This window comes from Alligator mississippiensis, chromosome 4 (assembly GCF_030867095.1).
Source record: "Alligator mississippiensis isolate rAllMis1 chromosome 4, rAllMis1, whole genome shotgun sequence".
Classification (NCBI taxonomy): domain Eukaryota; kingdom Metazoa; phylum Chordata; order Crocodylia; family Alligatoridae; genus Alligator; species Alligator mississippiensis.
Genome location: NC_081827.1, coordinates 167,550,295 through 167,564,263, shown reverse-complemented (window position 1 = coordinate 167,564,263; position 13,969 = coordinate 167,550,295). Strand labels below are relative to the sequence as shown.

At 47.1% G+C, this 13,969-nt stretch overlaps 2 protein-coding genes across 2 annotated transcripts in view; one reads left to right on the top strand and one right to left on the bottom strand.

The window, feature by feature from the left end:
• Positions 1–13,969, bottom strand: part of SP2 (Sp2 transcription factor) — a 60,229-nt gene that overhangs the window by 28,529 nt on the left and 17,731 nt on the right. The gene's annotated exons all lie outside the window — the stretch shown is intronic.
• SP6 (Sp6 transcription factor) overlaps positions 561–13,969 on the top strand; it is a 39,996-nt gene continuing 26,587 nt past the window's right edge. The window contains exon 1 of the mRNA XM_059727026.1: positions 561–606. The gene's annotated coding sequence lies outside the window, so the exon portion shown is untranslated. The remainder of the gene's footprint in view (positions 607–13,969) is intronic.

The window sequence follows — 13,969 nt, the reverse complement described above, 5'->3', positions numbered from 1 at the left end:
AAAAACCCATGATGAGCAATGACCTGAGCTGCCCCTTCCCACCAGCAGCGTTGCTGTTATCCTTAATTCATCCATGTGGCTCTGGACCATTTTGACTCCCATTGCCCCACCAGCAACTTGTCTTCAAAATGCATTAGTCTGAGACCCAGGCACTGAAGCCAGGCTCTCTACACAGCAGGTTCTCAGGTAGGTGGGCCTTTCTGCCCCTTACCTGCAGTGGGGGGGGGGGGGGGGGGCTGGCACACCATCAGCAGGATGCTCACACACACTGTTTCTGAGCATCCACAACCCCTTGTGCCAAACCCCCGCAAAGCCCCAGGGTGGCCAGCTGAAACCGGCTCCAAATGGGACCATCACCTCCCACTGGAGCCAAATAATTGCTCGGTGCTTTGTTGTGTAGTGTCTATGGCCCCGGGGCCTTCATTTGTGGGAACTTGCTGTGGCTAGTGCCTCCCTCTTTAATTACCTTCTCCTCTTCACTCGCTCTTGCACTTACTCACTCCCTGGCAGCCGGGCTCGACTCCCAGACCCGGCCCTCCGATGGGTCCTGTCGCTGCTTCCCTCCACTCTGCCCACCCCCCACAGACTAAACCTGTGCTGACAGAGGTAACATAGCAGGGGCTGGAATCTTGGGAAGGATTCAGGGCCAGGTCCTGGGTTCTTTGTCTGGCTTGGGGAGGAAAGTGGGATCCCATGGGGAGGGAAGTGGGTAGAAGAGGAACCAGGACTCGGGAATTCTTAATGTGGTCTCATAGTTTGAGTAGAGGGACTGGTAAGCCTGGGCTCTTCTCCTGGGGTTGGGAGGCTGTGCTGTCTAGTGGCTAAAGCAGGTAGAATGGGGGCCAGGATGCCTGGATCCTCTTAGATGCTTTATCAAAACTCAGGGGCCAGACTCCTGGGTTCATCTCCCAGCTGTGCCACTGATAGGTGACCTTATACAAGTCCCTAAACCTCTTTGTGATGTCTGAAATGAGAAATCATTTCACCCCCTCATCTCCCAGGATCATTGTGCAGCTCCATTCATGTTTATAAAGGACTTTATAGAAACACAAAGCGTTCAAATTATGTTTACATAGGTCCCACCACTCAAAATTACCTTTTTCCCGGAGTCCCCTCCCTCACCCTGTATCTGGTGATGACAGATTATAATCTGCCCAGAAGAACAGAGACCCCCCTCTGTGATTTCACAGGCAGTTTCAAACATGCCCAGAAAAGGCCAATAAAAGCTCAGAGAATGCATTAAAACTAACCTGGGCCTGGGAAACTGTTACTTCAAAGCTGTTCTAGATTTGATCTTGATGTCTGCTCACCAAAAAAGCCACTTCATTTCTGCTGGTTGGGATATTTTTTTTGTACAAAAAATTATCGTATAGGAAAAAGTAGCTGGAATGAACCAGTATGTTCCATGGGAAGAATATTGATTTCAAGGAAACATTTCAATTTTCCTGTCAGGGAGAGAAATCCAAATGAAAAAATTGATTGGAATCAATATTTCTAGAGGAAACAATAGACTCAAGCTTCAGTAGGGGAAATTTAGGTTGAGATTAGGAGGAACTTTCTGAGTATGAGGGTGGTCAAGCGCTGGAACATAGATTTCATAGATTTCATAGACATTCAGGCTGGAAGGGACCTTGGAAGATCATCAAGTCCAGCCCCCTGCCCCAGGGGCAGGAAGTCAGCTGGGGTCACAGGATCCCAGCAAGATAAATGTCCAATTTTCTCTTGAAGGCGTTCAGAGTAGGTGCTTGAACCACCTCCAATGGCAGGCTATTCCAGACCTTGGGGGCTTGGACAGTAAAGAAATTATTCCTTATGTCCAGCCTGAAACAGTCTTGCAGGAGTTTATAACTGTTTGACCTTGTCATCTCTTGGGTTTCGAAGCAAAGAGAAGTCAGTTGCATGGAACTGCACCCAAACTGGGCTTGGGTTTTTATCTTGTTTTGGTGGGGTGGGGAATATTCCCATTAAGATAATGACTTCTGGTTCTATCTGTACTATGTGAGGGGAGGAGGAAGAAGGAGAGCTAGGGAATTAGACTGCGCTTTGGTTTTAGACTGCATGCATGTCAGAACTGTCGGTGATTAAATGGCAGGAGCCAGGAGGCCTTGAGTGAAGTAGTAAGTTGCCTTGATGAAAGAGAGAGGACCCATAAAGGAACTTTTCTAAGCTAAAGAGAAAAGGACGCAGCCACATGCAAATTCATGGTGTGGGGTGCTTCTGAGGGTAAATCTGATACAAGCAAGCTTTTGCCCCTGCCTTCCCTTGTGGAATGAGAAACTCTGAAATATAATCACCTGATCTCTTTTCTTTAAGGAGTAGGGGAAATCAAGGGCTTTCTCTGCATACTTGGAGAGCAAAGTATCAATATTCTCTACAGTGAAGCCAATCTCCTGCCCAACCAACAGCTGATGCAGTGTTTGCACGGCCACTTCTGTCCAGTTCACCTTCATGTTCATGAGGAGCTGCTCCAGCATGAGCAGTGTTCCAGAGAAATGACAGAATCTCCAGTTCTGTATCCAATATTGTTATGCTCTTGCAGGATAACAGACAATTCTGTTTCCCAATCTGCTCTACATTGGACATTTCCCAGTCATTTAGGGAACAGAATCCAACATTTCAAAAAGGGCCCAAGTATCTGGATTGCATGTGTAAATAAATGTGAGACCAAGGTGTTTGACCATCAGGAGGGGGACAGAGGAGTCTCCAGAAGGGCTTACCCACTGGACTATCTCTGTAGACGAGGAGGGCCAAAAAAGGAAATAGACTCCAATATTTCTGGTGAACTGGGTGCTGGGTGAAGGGCCCTGCCTTCTGTAGTACTCCCTGGCCACAGTACACAGATGCATATTTGAAGAATAAGTCCTTTCCCCCCTACCCATGTCATCCAACCCCAGCAGTTTGTACCATTCCTGGTCACCCAGGGATAATAAGGGATTTGCTTCCCAGTCCTAGACTACTCTGCTGAGAATGCAAATAAAAGCGCCCATATGGCAGAAAAATGTCCCGAGGTGACTGGAGCTCTTCCCTTTTACATGCGCTGTTCCTTGAGCACAAGCCCAGGATAGTGGGTCAGAGCCAGGCCTGCCCGTAAGGTGCTTGGAACCAGCCCACAAGGTGCTGAACTGGTAGCTGGGACTGCTAGGTAGATGGAAGCTGCTGCTATGTGATGGCACAGAAAAGCATGTCTGTCCCATTGGTGAGGAGAACCTCATGCATTTCTCATCAGACGGTCCATTTGAGTCTACCCATCTCTCTAACACTGTCGTGGACCCATGAGGAGATCCATGATATATTGAAGATAAATACAGTGGAGCAAACAAAGCACTAGAGGCATAAGGGGCCATTGTTTCTTTGGCTAAAGTATTTTAGTTTCACTAATACTCAGTATGGATACCACACCTCAAAGCATTTCTGAGACACCTGCTGATTCCCACCTGATGCAATGGTGGCCTTAGGGTTGTTGGGACCCTGGGCAAGAGAATCATTTGGGGCCCCTTAGAGGCTTAATTTTGATGAGCCACTTCCTTGCAAAAACTTCACCCCCCTGCCAAAATTTGGGACCCCCAAATTGTGGGGCCCCGGGCAGTCACCCGGTTTGCCCCCCCTAAGGCCATTACTGCCTACTGGGCCTGGCAGCTCCTTAGAATGAGGGAAAGTGAGGCTGTGCCTCCCTTACAGTGGTAAAGGAGATTGTAGGCCTCCCTGAGCTGGCTTGAATCCAGCTCACGTGGACTTCAGTGCAAGCTGTGCAAGTCTGTCTGGAGTCCTGGAGATGCTCTCTGAGGCTGAAGCATGCACCATCATAGTTTCACTGCTATAAGTACTTGGATTTGTAAGACTGAAGCAAGCCCAGGTATGTACTGCAGTCACACCTCTGACAGCAATGTTGACAACACTGGATTCACAGTGCCCATCTCCAGTGCTCTAGACACATTCCCTTCTCAGATCCAAGAACAAAACACATTCCCAGTCCTGTACTCCTTTGCAGGGGAGTGGGGGAGTCACACTGCCCTGAACACAATATAGGGACAGTCTTGCTCATGTCAGTAGAAATTAAGCATGAGTTACTCATAGGGAGGACACAGGATTCTTCTTCATGTTCTTAGACAAGACTGGTTGGTGGTTTAGTTTCCTATGTATATTAATAGAATTAAACTACATTCCTCCTGGGAAGTCTGCAGGGTCTGATTTCAAGGAGATCCTTGAGTCAGTAAGGAACAGCCAATAGTTAGTATATAGTATACACAGAGCCAGGTGACATTCTTCAGACGAATAGGTTCTTTGCTGAAAAATGTAATTTCTGGGTGACTGAAACTATTTCCAAATTGGGATCAGATTCATTGAATAGTTTAAGTAAAAATTGGTGGAGTGAGGGGAAAGGAAAATTCAGAGATGTCCAAAGATTTCATGCTGATGTTTTCAAGAGGAAATGTTTTAACTCTTTTCTTTCAAAACAGGGTTTCAAGGCCACATTTTTCTAAATGAGATTTTAAAGCATTATGAATAAAAGCTTTGTCTACTCCCACATGAGTTTTTTGGATAGTTCTGTTTGAGTGAGACATCTGAAACTTTTTTGGATTGCCCTGATATGTAATTTTATTCTGGATCTTTTTGGCTGTTGAGCAACTGAACTGAGAAAAAATACAGGTTTGGGGGTTTTGCACAGCTCTCTAAGCACTTTGTAATGGAGGAAAAGATTGTTTAGGTCCATTTTGCAGATAGGGAAAATGAGGCTCCAAAAGGTGAAGTGATTTGACCAGGGCCCTTCATTAAGTCAGTGGCAGAGCCAGGAGTGGAACACAGGTCTCTTGAGTTCCAACCTAGTGCTCTGTCTAGCATACACTACCTCTTTTTGCCCACCTGTACCTAGTAATGCACTGAAACATGGCAGGTTTCCTCTCCTTTGTCACAGGCAATTATATCCAAAGCTGTTATAGGCTCTAGGGCTGATCTTGCATTCAGAGACCCAGCAGTAAACCTGGAGTCACTCCATTTGATTAACTACAACCACACAGAACTCAGAACAAAATCAGGCCCAAGTCAAGTGAATCCTTCCTGAAATCAAAAAAGACTTTGCTTGAATAAAAACTTAGTGTGGATTTCAGGATCCTCACATACTCCAGAAGCTCCTTAAGATCAGAGTCTCTTGGGCAGCACTGGTGGTGGCACAGAATGGAGGCTTGAGCCCAACAAGGCTGCCAGTTCAGCTGCCGTGAGAACTGGATCTTTGTGACCCAGTAGGGCTTGTATGATTCAGGAAGGAAGAAGCTATCACTGCAGAGAGCGAAGGCTGACACTTGGCACCTTTCTATCAGGGATGATTTAGGGAGGATGAAGCCAGCACAGCCAGACAAACTAGCTGACCCACTAGTTCTAAGGGAAGGAGTTTAGTTTAGTGGATAGGATGCTGGATTGAGACTCCAAAGACCCCCTGCTGCTAGATGATGGGCAGCCTGGGGCAGGTTGTTTCCCTTATCTGTGCCTTTGGGACTGTGCAAGGATAATGATGAGTGGCTGTCAGTAGCTCTGCAGCTGCCCTCAATGCCAAGCAGTGGACTCTACAGCTCTTTCTGAGACGACCATACCACAATTCAGGGTACATCTTAAGGCCATTTGGATGGAACTTTGCATCTTCCTGGGGTCCCACCAAAGTCCATGATACTCCACAGAGGCATTGAACTCCACCTGGATGGATCCAATATCAGGTTCTAATTCAGGGAGAGGGTAAAGTCACCAGTGGAATTTACTTGTATTTTTTTTAGAAGGACAGGCAGCACAGTCTAGTGAGCAAAGCATTAGACTGAGACTAAGGACACCTAGGATCCATTCCTTGCTCTGCCATTTGCCTGGCACTGGGGTGAAGCATTTTCCCTCTCTGCCTCTGACTCCATCCCCAGAAAACAGTAACTGATACTGATCTGCTTTGCAAAGTACAGTAGGCATGTCCACATGTGCATTGATGTGCTGTAATTACGGTGCATTGATGTGCCGTAATTACGGTGAATTGAGTATAGTACCTGGAATAACAGGTACTAAATGCATGATAATCAATGCAGAAGTGCTGGCTCATGTCTTTTAAGTGATGCTAATGTGCAGTAGAATAATTCTGCTGCACATCAGCACATTAACATGGCTTTCGCTATGACATGCTAATATGCAGTAGAATTAATCTATTGCATTTTAGCATGAAGACGCGCCCGGTGATAGCTACCATTACATTGTTTCTAGAAATAGGCAACATTTTGCATGAAGTCCGGTTGGTTTCCTTACTTTTAGAGATCTTGAGACACAAAGGTTCTATTAAGATGATCTTGTCCAATCAGTAACATAACTAAGGGTGGGGGGATGGACAGACTGGGGCACTAGCTCTGGGTGCCAACTTAGAGGGTGAGCAAAAATAACAGCTGCTGCCACTGCTATCCTAGTCACTGTGCTGCTGTCCAAAGCACAGAACTGCCCAGTTGTGCCGCTGTGTCCAACTCTGTCATGTATAACTCAGCTAGTGACTCCTGCAGTGAATCCAACTCTTTGGGGTTGGATTAGAGCCCACTACTTTAATGGCTCCTCACAGCTGAAAGTTTATCCCATCCCTGGAGGAGCTGTATCCTTCACTGTTAAAAACATGCCTCTGACTTTTCAGGCCACCCTTGTCTGATTTAAGTTTTCAGCAGTTAAGTCTTGTTAGGCGCTTGTGTTTTGTAAGTTTAGCCCATTTTACTTACACACAAGCAGCGGCCACTTTTACCTTAGGCTGAAGACAACAGCAACAGAGAACAAAACAAAATTCTACAGTAGGAGGTAGAGTACAGTGTATGTGTGTCCTACTGTAGCAGGCCATCTGTCCCCCTGCAGTTTTACTGGGGTTTCTTTAATCTCCACAGCACAGACCTCAGTGCTTTGAAGGGGTAGGACTCTGAAAATAAAGACATCACAGATCCATTGCCACTGTGGGCATTATAGTGCATGAAACAAGCCTGCCAAACAGCACACAAGTGACAGTGCCTATGAAATAACAAACCGTTATCTGTAATGTTTATAAGTTCCACACTGCAGCACAGATGGGGGTTGGACTAGATGACCTCCTAAGGTCCCTTCCAACCCTAATTTCCCATGATTCTATGCCCAGACTTCTCACTTTCATGAAGGGTGATGTAAGTTTGGCAACTGTTGATCCTTCCAGATCATGGTGTATGCATGAGAAGTCACCCATGCCTAGGCAGGAGGTTTTTGGAAGAGTGGAGGCTGCCCAGACCTTCCATCCCTGCCACCAAGTCAGAATCCAAAGGCCAGACTGAGTCCAGATGTTTAGTGCCTCCATGGCTGTATTTGTATAAGTGCCCTGGGATTGAACCCAGGTCTCCTGTGTGGCAAATAAAGATTCTACCACTGCACCACAGGGGACTCCAGTGACATTAGTAGCAACAGCGAAAACTCACCCTAACTTAGTGCTGGGTCAGAGCCTGGTGCAAGTAACTGATGACTTCACTGAGCTTGGTGGATGCATTCTTGTGTGTGATTTTTTTGGATGATTGGGTACTGGCAGGATTGTGCAGTGTGAGGGTACATAATGCTTACCTAAGTGTGCATGGCCTGTGCATGAAGTGTGTGTGTATGTGCATGTGAGTGTGTACACCTGGAGAAGACAGACCAATGGACTGCCTCAAGGATCTGTGCTTTCTCTGGCCTTGTACAACCTCTACACCAATGACCTGCCATTTATGCAATGCCAGTGCTGCCTGGGAGCTGAACATCTACCTGAATGGCCAGAGGCTGAGGCGTGAAGCACAACCTGTCTACCTGGGTGTGATGTTAGACTGGACACTGGGCTATCATAAACACTTGAAAAAGACAGCAACGAAAGTTACAACAAGTAACAACCTCCTTAACAAGCTGGTTGGGTTATCATGGGGTGCAAGAGCCTCAAATCTAAGGATGTCAGCTCTTGCCATCTCATACTCTGCAGTAGAGTACTGCTCATGAGGCTGGAATCAGTCATCATACACCAAACTCATTCATGTGCAGCTACATTCAACAATGTGCATCATCTCAGGAACTCTTTGATTGACCTCTTGTTGGCTACAAATGTCCAACTCGGGATCCTTAAAATTCTGGTTTATTAGGCGGATTGAAGCACTGTAATGAAGTTAAATCATAAACCTTGGGTCTGGCCCCCCCCCCACACACATGCACACACACACACACAGTAGCAAGCTACAAGAGTCAGGTATACCTATCCCACAGGTGCTGGAGTCTGCCTTTGAGGCTTCTTTCAGCATGGTGTTATTCTCCAGAAGGGGGTCGCCGGCTGGTCCTGCTGGCTGGACAGGTCAGGTGCTGGTCAAGTTGGAGATCAAGAGGGCGCCGCTGAGGGTCACTTTTCATTGCTTTTTATCTGTCCTTGGCAGTCTTTGGTGACTCCCCAGTTTTCAGGTTTGCCCAATCCAGGGGTCGTTGACCCTCGTGGGACTTCCCCCTCGGTGGCTACTGGATGGCATCTGTCAGCCCCAGGGGTCATCTGCATGTACGTGCAGGTTTGGGAGTTTGTTGATGAATTTTGAATAGGGTTCTGGGAGTGGTCAATCTGGAGATATTCAGCCCAAAAGCTGGTCCCCTGCATTGATTAACTCAGACCAGGGTTCTAGCCCTTAAACAGTGGTTTAGAGATTTCCCAGTTGCTACATTGTCTCCTATTGATTTCTTCCGTTGATCTGCGGCTTTCCTTGGTGTTAATTTCTGTCTGCTACTGTGTTACACATTCAATCACTGATTCACTCACTCTTTCAGGGGCAGTTTGACTCCTGCCCTTGTTAGCGTTGTTACAGTGTATAACTTACTTCTTCTAAAACTAAACACATTTAGTTGAAAGGTGAGGAGTATAAAATATAAGCTACAAAAGTAATGCCATGGCACACAAATAAATAAAAATACCAAAATACAAGGGGAGATATAAAATGCACACATACAAATTTTAAAACACAATTCCTTATCTTAAAGTGAAAGAAAGAGGAAGGAAGAAAAGGTAGAAGAGGAAAAACATATCCAAGGAGGGGAGAGCAACTGCAGGCAAGAGGAAAAGGGGGCTTTCTGCTACACTCTCTACCATGACTCCCAGTCCTGAACAACATTGTTCCCCCTCATATCCAATGGGAAGTTCCAACTAGCAAGCTACTGGAGAATATCCAGTCCAAAACAAGCCTGTCACTGTATGATGATCTCTTAAATCCACCTGCTACATATCTAACATTGTGACACCCACTGCACCAGGACTGCGTGGCAGAGACCTTCTGATGTGAGGAATGGAGGTCAACATCACCACCAAACTAGTTCCTTATAACAGATCCTACAGTCTGCTCACCCGGCTTCAACCTGCCACACTGTTAGTGAGCCTCGCTGTATAGATTCCAGATAGGGCAAGGTCTGTGTGTGGCCAACCTCCACCACTGCGGCCTTCACAACAACCCAGACTGTAGCTGTGGCAAAACACACACAATGTTGCATATTGTCAATGACTGCCCACTGACTAAGTGCAGTGGTGGATTACAGAAACTGTACATGGCCACTGAGGATGCTACTGCATGGCGATTACATGCACACTGACTGAGTGTGTACACCATGTGTATGTGTGCGCACATTGTGTGTTCGTGCATGACTATATACATAGTGTATGTGAACGTGTGTGAGCAAGGAAGGGGAAAAGGATATGTATCTGTGTGGCAAGACCCTAGTGCCCTAGTGTATCACTCTCGCCCAAAGATCTGTGAGATGGTAACACTAGGCTAGTTATAGGTGTTATGGATGTTGTCAACTATCCCAGCTCTGCCCTGCCTGAGACTTTGAACCTGCAGGCCCAGTCCCATTGCTTCTGGTAACTTGCAGCTACTGGAGAACAGCCCAGCTGGAAATGAAGACTGGGGATCCTGAGATCTTTGGCTTACTCTTTGCAGAGGGGTTTGGAAATATGACTGCCTCTGCTGTGTGCATATTCACAAGTATGCATCTGTGAGTGACTGTCAGTACTGGAGCTGATGCCATGTATGCAGTGTGCATTGAAGGGCTCAGTGTGCAACACAGTTGATGAAGCATGAGCATATCAGTGGGACTCACTGTGTTGGGAGTAAGTGATGCTGTGGGTCTGGGTATAGGATGTAATGGGGCTGATGCGGTGTGTGAGTGCAGCAGTAGGTTGTGTAGTGGGAGCAGGTGGTGCCAATGGGTTTGTTCTTTCCCCAGCTCCAACAGTCGCTCTAATGAGTTCAGTTTCTGTCCACCAGTGTCCTCAGTAGGGTCAAACCCCGCTTGTTCAATCACAAGATGGAGTCTCTGACTTGCACAACTCTGCTGGGTGGAGTGGACCTGTGCTGCTCTGCTTATCCCACTGTTCCAAGAACCAGTCGCTCCAGGCAGAAAGCATGGCTGGACCACCCGTGGGGGTGAGTGTGCTTCCCCAGTGACACCTGGATCTCATTTTTACAGCAGTGCCTGGTGCCAGGTGTCACGATGAAAGGCTCCCCGGTGCAATAAGAACAAGGAAGTGAGTCCAAACCTATGCTTAATTAGGGCAATTACAGGAGCTTCTTAAGCTGAAAGTTGATCTCCTTGTTCAGGCCTAAATCATTAACCATTGTTAATGATTTCTTCGAAGAATTAGAAAGTGGTTGGCAGCTCTGGTTTCAGTGCTTGTAACCCAGGGAGGGTGTAATTTACATGTGGGTAATCCAGCTCTGGTGTTGTCATCTTTGCCTGGAAGGGGTGCTGACATCACGCTGCTTGGATCCATCACAGGTTCAGTTCCCTTTGATCGCGCCTATTAAACAAACCTGTTCCCCGGTTTGGCTTTCACAATCATTATTGGCCTTTCTCTGGCAGCCCAGTGCAGGACCAGCTCCGAACCAGGGTTTCCACACACTGTGGGCTGGGAACCACTCTCTAAGGGCATGGTGTGAGGACAGTCAGCTTTGCTGATGGGCTGCAATGTGTTCGGTGTCACACAATGAAACCATGGCACTTTCACTATCCATTCTCCTGCAGCTCTTGGGTTGTCTGGGGCACACTGGGGTAATGTCTGGGACATTCTGTCATGGCCCCTGCAGACACTGTTCTCACACAACAGAGCATACAGCAGGCTCTGCAGAAGATTGTGTTTGTGTTGTCATTGGTTCTTGATGGGCAGTTTATGGAGAGAGTCATTAGGCTGCATTCCCCATTTCTTGACAGCCCTTGGGTCAGATCCTCAATTCATGAAAGCCAGCACTTACTTCAATGAAGCAATGCCCATTTTCACCCTCTGGAGAGCTGGCCCATGAATGGAGCTACCTTGCATATATACCAGATGGGGATTTGATGCTGAGCTCTCATTTCCACCAGTGCAACAAGAGCGTAAAACGCTGAGATTAGAATACTAATGCTTTACTTCTGCTCTGTGCACAAACCAGGGAACAGGGAAACTATGCCCTTGGACAGGTCGGGTGAGCGGGGGGCGGGAACCCTCAGAAGAATCATGGACCACCCCCCCTGAATTTTTTTTAAAAAGTGACAGGTTTTGCAAAGCAATTGGGGGTTCATGGAAGTCTTGGTGCTTAATCTAACACCAGGTTGTTCTGTGGGACATGATGTCCAGATGCAATGGGTAGAACACTGGAGAGGAGCCAGATGTGTGTTCCCAGCTCTGCTCCTGAGTGAGACCATAGGACTGTCACTATACCCTCTTTGTGCCTCTCTTTCCCATCCCACTTACTAAGATGAGCTCCTCTGGGCAAGGACTGCCTCTGTCAGTGGGCCCATACTGTTCTTTGCTCAATGGGGCTCTGTTCTCCTTTGAGGCCTCTAGGTGTTACTTTATTATCTATAATTATATAGAATTTCTGACTCAAGGGTAGCTTGTATTTTGCAAACATTATAAAGGTTCCAAGGGTGAGATCCCAAATTGCCTTTTGCCCTGTGAAGCCCCAAGGAACTGAAATAGTTTCCTTGGTGTTTTTCCAAAGTGCTCTAAATTTGGCAAAGCGAGTTCTCCTGTCCCCTCCCTGGCTGGCAGCCAGGCATGATGGACACAGATAGGGAGATTAAACAGGCATAATTAAAAATTGGGCTTGAATTATTCAAAACCATCAACTCGCTTTAGAAAATGTTAGGAGAGACCGTTGGAAAGGTCAGAACCTGAAAGAGAGTCACGCTTCTGGTGATAAATGCTACCTTGAGGCACAGCATGGATTATGATGAACTGATGAGAACTCAACTGAGAGGGAAGAGCAGATATCCCAGGGGATGTTCCAGAGATCTGTGGGTTTAGTTAGAAAACAGAAATCCCCTCGTGGACAGAAGGGGTCTCTTGCAATTTTCTCTTCAGAAGCCATATGCTGAGGCCATCCATTCAGGCTGGGAGAAGAATGAACAGAAGAATATTTTGCTGTGGGGTGAGCTGGGCTGTGCTGGGCCACTAGTATTTTGTAAACTAGGACTGGAGATCCTTCTCAGAGAACTGCTGTGGGGGAAGGTGGGATGCAGTGCAGCCTGAACCTTTCTCAAGGCCTTGCTATCACTGCTCAATATGTTTGGTGAAGACTGCCCATCAGCTGGGGCCAAATTGCTGTAAATCAGGATGCTTAGCTCTTCCTTTCAGGAGCTCCGCATCCAGCAGGATGGGACAAGGTGGGATGGAGGCGACAGAGGCCATTCCCCTCCTCTCAGGATTTAGGAAACTGCTGGGAATGAGGGTAAGGTCAAGGTCCTGCTCCATTCAGAGGCACCAGACATAGTTCTTACTCCCCCCTGGCTTGGGACTGCAGCACCAGGTTGAGAACCAAGAGCATGTTGAATGCTATGTAGACTCAGTCTCTGCCACCAAGACCTCCCACACCCATTGAGGAGGCATAGCGACATGCAGAAGTTAAATTAGGCCTGCAGTTCTGCAAAGCAAAGCCTATATGGGTACAAGGACCAGAACACTGAACCTCCCTTTCCCTTTTCTTGTTCTTCACTTCTTAGATGTAGTAGGAGACAATCCCAGCCCAAAGACCAAAGAGCAAAAAAAGAGGGAACAATGATAGGGATTTACTCAAAGTCATGTTACAGGTCAGTGGACAGGACCTTGGTCTCCCAAGCCCCATGCCAGGGCTCCAGGCCAAAGTTGAAGACTACTAACTGCTTTCAGACTTCTCACTGGAATGTACCTTAGACTTTGGGGCTGGGGGTAAGGAATGGAGGTGGAACTTGAGGCCAAATCCAGGTCCCTCAGAATCTGAACCCCAAATGATCCAGAAAGTGCCTTGAGCTTTATCCCATCTATTACCCAACACAACCATGATGAAAGTTAGGGTAGGGCTAGGATTCAGAGTGACCCAGACAAATTGGAGGATTGAGCCAAAATAAATCTTGAGGTTCAACACGGACAAGTACAAAGTCCTGCACTTAGGAAGGAAGAGATCCATGCACCACTACAGGCTTGGGACCAACTGGCTAAGCAGTAGCTCTGCAGAAAAGGACCTGAGGGTTACAGTGGACAATAAGCTGGATATGAGTCAACAGTGTGCCCTTGTTGCCAAGAAGGCTAATGACATACTGGGCTGCATTAGTAGAAACATTGCCAGCAGATCGAGGGAAGTAATTATTCCCCTCTATTCTGCAATGGTGAGGCCACATCCGGAGTACTGTGTCTAGTTTTGGGCCCCCCACTATAGAAAGGATGTGGAAAAGTTGGAGAGAGTCCAGAAGAGGGCAACAAAAATGGTAGGGAGCTGGGGCACATGACTTATGAGGAGAGTCTGAGGGAACTGGGCTTATTTAGCGTACAAAAGAGAAGACTGAAGGGGGATTTGATAGCGGCCTTTAACTACCTGAAAGGGGGTTCCAAAGAAGATGGAGCTGGACTGTTCTCAGTGGTGACAGATGATAGAACAAGGAGCAATGGTTTCAAGTTGCACTAAGGGAAGTTTAAGTTGGATATTAGGAAAAACTTTCTGACTAGGAGGGT